Here is a 7,187-nt window from a genome sequence, read left to right as displayed (position 1 = left end):
ACTAAGATGATGTATTATAACGAGGGTTAGATGAGGTGGAGATGATAAATGGATTTGGTATTAAAGTAAAGATAGCAAACAGGAGTTAAAGAACTTATAATACTAAATTACCAGAAAGTAATGGGCAAATCAATGGTTTGGATGTGTTATCGGGTTAGTGGGACGTCGCGGGTTCAAACCCGGACTTGGACATATTTTAAGATTTCTTCCTTAAGGTAGTTTACTAATTTCTCACTTTTATTATTAATATAATTATTATTATTTTAATGTATGTAATATTATTTTTATTATGAATATTACTAAAAGTATCATTATTTTTAAATTAATCATTTTTGTTACAAATTCTTTTTATTGAAATTTACATTTTTATTAAAAATTATTTTTTTTATTTATCATTACTATTATTATTAGAATTATCATGATTTTTTTTTTATCATAACTAGTATTATTATTTTTATTATTGTTATTAGTATTATTAATACATCTAATAAAGATTCTCTATATAAAAATATATTTATGACATAAACATAACTACATTAATACTCCGTATCCGTATTATGTATCATATTAAATAATATTTTAATGAATAATTATTAAATTAAAACTTAATATGATATGTATTTGTTATATAAATTGTATAGATTAAAAATTTATTTATATAACGTATAAAATAGCAAATATATAATTAATAATAATATATATAAACTTGTTCGATTACTATTTGGTGTTAATAGATATACAAATGATATAGGTTCGTGAATCGAAGGCCAACCTTATACTTGATCAATGATGTTATATGTATTTTTACTACAAAATACATTAGGTGAGTATATAGTCCCACTTTTAAACTCTAAGTATTTCGGGATGAGAATACATGTATTTTATGTTTTACGTTATGGACACAAGTAACTGAAAAATATATTCTACGTTGAGTTGTACCACTGGCATACTTCCCTGTAGCTTGGTAACTATTATTTACAGCGGTATTGTAAACGCGAATCCTGTTGATAGATCTATCGGGCCTGACAACCCCAACCGGACTGGACGACCAGTATTCAACGGTTGCACAATACTTCGTTTCGTGACTACACTTGGTACGGTGTAGTAAGATTTCATAATAAAGGGAATATGCGACGTGATTAAATGTTAAGTATGGTTACCAAGTGCTCAACCACTTAGAATATTTTTATTAAAATGTTTACATATGAAATCTTGTGGTCCATTGTTATAACGCTGCTAGCATCAAACCTATATATCTCACCAACTTTATGTTGACGTTTTAAAGCATGTTATTCTCAGGTATGAATTAAGTCTTCCGCTGTGCAATAGCTCATAATAAGGACCTTACTTGGAGTCGATCATTACGATGGAACCAACTGTTGAAGATTCCGTCCGGGAGGATTAGTCGCGGACGTTTCAGTTGGTATCAGAGCGGTGGTCTTAGTGAATCAGGTCTCCCATTAGTGTGTCTAACTAGTAGTTGTTAGGATACATTAGTGAGTCTGGACTTCGACCGTGTCTGCCTGTCAAAAAGTTTTGCTTATCATTTCTAGTCGGAAACCATCTGCTTATCATCCTTAGGGAATTATCTGCTTATCATTCTTTAGTCTAGACACGTCTTACTGCATTTAGTGCATCGATAGTGTATAGACAAAAATTCATATCTTAGCGCATCTGTAGACTTGCTTGTCATATGCCGTAAGATCCTCTGTAGGCTACGAAATCTTTATTATTATAGATATTCTATGAAGTTAGAATATCATTCTATATTCGAAAATCATTTCACATCAAAGATTCTTCTCAAATTTCCCTCTTGGCGATGAACCTGAAAGCACTTACCGGCGAACCTGTTCAAGAAACCATTTACCCTCTCATTTCTAGAGTATCCCGTCACTATTATATATTATCCTATATTTCGAATTTTACTCAACCGCTCGTCACAACCGTCAATCATTTCGTAGTACTAGAAGAAGTTAACGAACTACGCGCTCATGTGACGGCCTTGGAGAACATGGTGCGAAGGTTACAAACACCAACAGCAGCACCAGCAGCATAATCCGTATCACCATCATCAACGCCGACAATACTCTTATTCCCCCTAACCACAACCACGTCGTAAATCTCAACATCACACGCCTCAATATCATCTGTACTACAAGTATAATCTTCGTTCTATATATCGTTCTACATCGATTTCCTTCGCTTTACCTCATATATCTTCGCTCGACATGGTGATTATGAAATCTCTAATGTTTTAGAGATCATGTAATCCAGTATTAACGATAAATCAAATGAGTTTAATATCTTATTAGCTCATTAAATCCATAATTACATCTGAAGAAAATATATATGCAAGTATATTTTCATAAAGATCGTAATTAAAAATTCTTTCGTACAAACTGTTAATGGTGAAAATATTTTAACGGGTGGGTAGTACCCAAGGAATATTTCAAATTCACATTAACAAGTTACACTGTACATTCATCGAATCTGATTCAACGGTCCTTTGCTATCCTTCTTACAATCACTGATATATGTATCCGTTCACCCCAGAATAACCATTTCCATTCAAATTTCATATTTGGATTTTTATCTATCCAAATCCAACAAGTGGCATAATGAAGAAAACATTGGACATGATAAAAATTTGTTAGAAACAAACGAACTAATAAATTGAAATATTGTTAGGAATCCCACGCTAACTGTTCCGGCTAACTGTTCCCAGCTAACTGATTAACATTTAATTTATCGCAATTTACATTCTCGCAATTTTAATTTCTGCACTGTACATACTGTCGGGACACATGTACAACAATACGTCGGATTAATTCTGAGACAACACGTTGTATAATGGGTCATGATATATATTTATTTATTTTACGCACTTTATATAACGGGACATGTATGCAAGGTTTCGACTTATCATATTGACCCATCTATATATATATTTTGGAACAACCGTAGACACTCTATATGTGAAGGTGGGAGTTGGCTATACAGGGTCGGAGTTGATTCCAAAATATGTATATACTTTGAGTTGTGATCAATACTGAGACCGGTACACGGGTCACGATACGTATTAATTAATTCGAATATTATATATTTAATTTATATATGAATTTATTGGATCATTGGACAATCGGACTATTGGACTGCTAACTTTTGACAATTAAAATGAATTAAAATGTTGATTATAACATATGAAACTAAACAATTCTTCAAGTTTGCCACTTGATTCCATCTAAAACCTTATTCGTATCTTGACGATTACAATCCGCATTCAAACCTATCATGATTCATAAAAACACCTCGATCGAGAAGTTGAACCAGCCGCACCTCGTCTACGGAAGAAAGATTTATGCATACAGTTATGCACCTGAAAAACTTTCGAAACCGAAGTTATAGTTAAAATGTATCCGCGTCGAATTCCTTATCATTCATTAGCAAAAACAACTTTACAATTCCTCTTCAAAATAACCAATTTTGTTACAGCTTCACTTCGACTTCTCAGAAAAACTAGCCTTATTATAATCTCGATATATATACGATATCCTTTCGCCGTCATTACCAGAGAACCTTTTATATTCCATGACATCATCAGCAGATGTACCAGCAGCTCGTCATCCCTTTGGCGGAATCAACAATCGGTATTTTGAAAATCTTGTAGAATTTCTCCAGTTATATCTATAACGTTTATCCCTAAGAATTTCATACTCCGAATGTGAAGTTTCTGAAAAACACCCTGGACTATGAAGTAGTTCTTGAAATGCTGCTGAAGCAGCAAAAACCGTAAACGACTTTAACAGTCAAAAGTTTACAATGAAGTAAAGTATGTTGGAAAAGCTCAGAAAAAGAGAAGGGTTGAAACTGGAAAAATGGATTGAGAAAAGTATGAAGGAGACCGTGGACAAATCATGAAAACTAAACCCGACTTCAAAGGATTCAAATGATTTAGTGTCTGCTGAAATCGTTAGTAAGAACCCTACTCCTTATCCTAAATCTTTCCAGATGATATTCTTCATCAACATCATATCTCAGATATTATAGGATATCTTCATATCTTCCGTTATACATATTCTCCATATTGTTGGAGATATTTTCACAACTATCCTTATCTGAAATCATTTATCACTCCGTAATATCTGCGTTACAATATAAAAGAAACTGTGTTAGTTTCTAAATTCTAAAACCTTCGAGTTTGAAATAGGAATGTTCTGAAGCAGTGTTGGGAACTGATGCATGAATTAGTATAATATAATGAAACTTGATCAACTTCATTATATTACAGTAAGTCATGTTAAGTTTCTAATGGAATGTGATGATTCACAGTACCGTCATCATGTGCCATGTTACACGGCTCATACATTCTATCTAATCCTCAAACGTATTAGGAACATATTGTCTTGATAGTTCTATCTTTTTCAGGGTATTCTGGTAATTTGACAAGTCAAAATCGTATCAATACCCTTTCCTTCTTAGAGCATTAGCTATGTTCATTCCAAACTTCATACCTACGAATTTCGGATCATTGCTCGCTTGACTCGAGGACGGGAAGAAGAAACGAATGGAGTAGTTTTATAGTAAAATATCCGACAAAGAAATCGAAACAGATTGGCGCATTAAATCAAAGAAGATCATAATTCCCATATTCGCCGAAGAATCAAATCTTTTAGATTTTCAAGATTTTCTTTTAAATTCCAAAAATTCACTGTGACTACGTCAAAAAGTTAAATCTTTATCTCAATCTCTTGTGACGGCTTCACTCGTACGCTTCATATAATCGAATTGTTTTACCACTATTACTAAATGGTGATAAAACTCTAGCTATTAATTCATATTCGTCATAAAAACATTTTATTGTTAGTCATGACGATCTCGATCAAATTTCGGGGACGAAATTTCTTTAACGGGTGGGTACTGTAACGACCCGGAAATTTCCGACCAAATTTAAACCCTAATCTCTATATGTTTCCGACACGATAAGCAAAAACCCTAATGTTGAGTCTAGAAAGTTTGAAATCTATATTCGGATAATTAGATACCCTTTGACCATGCCCGATGATTCACGAACAATTAATTGTATATAGTTTGTGTGTATATATATATATAAATAATAATTAAAAATGTAATTTGAAATATTAAATGTTGTTGATATATGTAATTATGTGATAAAAATATTCTTTTTACTTTTATAGATCAAACTTTAGTACTCCGTATATAGCATTTGGAACAGAAAATAAATACTTATCGAACCTTTTTGGTCAGGTTTCAACCCATTAATGAGTGAAATAAATAAATATATTTAATTTAAAAATTTAGAATTTTTAGGAACACATTTCTTTCCGTAATTGTTTAGCAATGGACACGATATTGTAAATCGGGGAAAACTGTCGGTACAAAGTTACAAAAGAAATCACGAGCCATCACTATTCTAAATTTTGGCACGGTTTAATTTAATTACTATTTTCGATTACTGTTGGTTGTTTGAACTTTCTTACAACTAACACTTTATATTTATATATAAAGTAAGAATACATGTACATACATACTGCAAAAACAAAACCCACTCCTCCTTACTTCTCCTTGCTATCTACAATGACCATCTCATTCATCCTCCTAAGTGATCATGGAGGCCAACATCATCATCATAATTACAACTCGAATTGTTATGGGTTGTGTTCGAACCAAACCAGAACCGGGAACAAACACCACTTCATCCACCTTCGGTTACCATCATTAAACATACATCGAACCCATCTTTTGGTTGCAAGTTCAAACACGTATCACACAAATCATGATCGAGAAGCCATCTACATTATTTTTCTGTTTACCGTCGGTTACCAACGGTTTCAATCACCACCTCACCATGATGAACCAAAGCTTCCACCACCACCAAATACCCATGACCACCACGACACCTCCCTCTCTCTTCGTGAACTATCACCACCCAACCACTATCAACCGCCACTCTCTTACCTCTCTCTCTTCCCAAATCTCTCTCTACGTGACCCAATAAATCAAACCAACCATCGAAATTCATAAAAGCTAACTGCTACTGCCTTAAATACTATTGCTATTCGATCGAGACCCAAATCAAACGAGTTACCAACTTCCGTTTTCTGTTTTATGTTTCTGTGCGAAAACCCCACAACCCACTTTTATTTTCTTCCTAATTTCGATGCAACCACAAAACAATCACCACTTTGGAAACCACTGCTGCAATACGTATTTGTTGTCTATTACTGTTATAACGGCGATAATTATGAAAGAGATGATGAACAGTCTCGTTAATTATAATGACGATGGGTATGATAAAGGAGACGACCCCACCCACTAAACCCTCGTTCCATTTTTCTGTTGCAACCGACAGTTTTTGTTTTATCTGTATTCCCGTTTCTAATTTCTGATTGTGAATAAATCTGGATACCCAAAACCTTATTAAACTTGGACCACCAAATCTTATTCCTTTTGTTTTGGGCCGAAGACTTTAATTGCTTGTTGGGCCACCAGAAACCCAAGTTTGATTGTTGTTGCTGCTATGTACCATTTCGGTTAAAGCCCCATTCGATTTTTTTTTTCCAAACTGCAGCTGTAAACCTTTGCTTATTTTAGCTCTGAACGAATACGTGAATTTAGGATTGATAATGATAAAGATACGTGGAGTATGATGATGATTAAATTGATTAGAAGATGATGATCTTGATAGAAGTTAAAGATAACGTGAGGTTGTATGATGATGATCGGTGAAAATGATGTTAGATTAAACGGGAATTATGATGTTAGGTGATAGTGAGTTAAAAAAAAATATGATGATGGTAAGTTTATGTAAATTATGATATTAGTAATGATGATGAACGAATTATGATAACCGGGTACATTAAGATGATGATGACTGTGTTACATGTTATACATAGAATGATGATGATTAAGATGTTGAATATGGGGACTTAAAGATGGGATGATCATGATTATGATTAGAAATATGATAATGATCGTATTATAATTATGGATGTGATAATAAACTAAGATGATGTATTATAACGAGGGTTAGATGAGGTGGAGATGATAAATGGATTTGGTATTAAAGTAAAGATAGCAAACAGGAGTTAAAGAACTTATAATACTAAATTACCAGAAAGTAATGGGCAAATCAATGGTTTGGATGTGTTATCGGGTTAGTGGGACGT

Source organism: Rutidosis leptorrhynchoides, chromosome 4 (assembly GCF_046630445.1).
Source record: "Rutidosis leptorrhynchoides isolate AG116_Rl617_1_P2 chromosome 4, CSIRO_AGI_Rlap_v1, whole genome shotgun sequence".
Taxonomy (NCBI): Eukaryota; Viridiplantae; Streptophyta; class Magnoliopsida; order Asterales; family Asteraceae; genus Rutidosis; species Rutidosis leptorrhynchoides.
The sequence above is the reverse complement of the archived record's forward strand: the minus strand, read 5'-3'. Positions refer to the sequence as shown.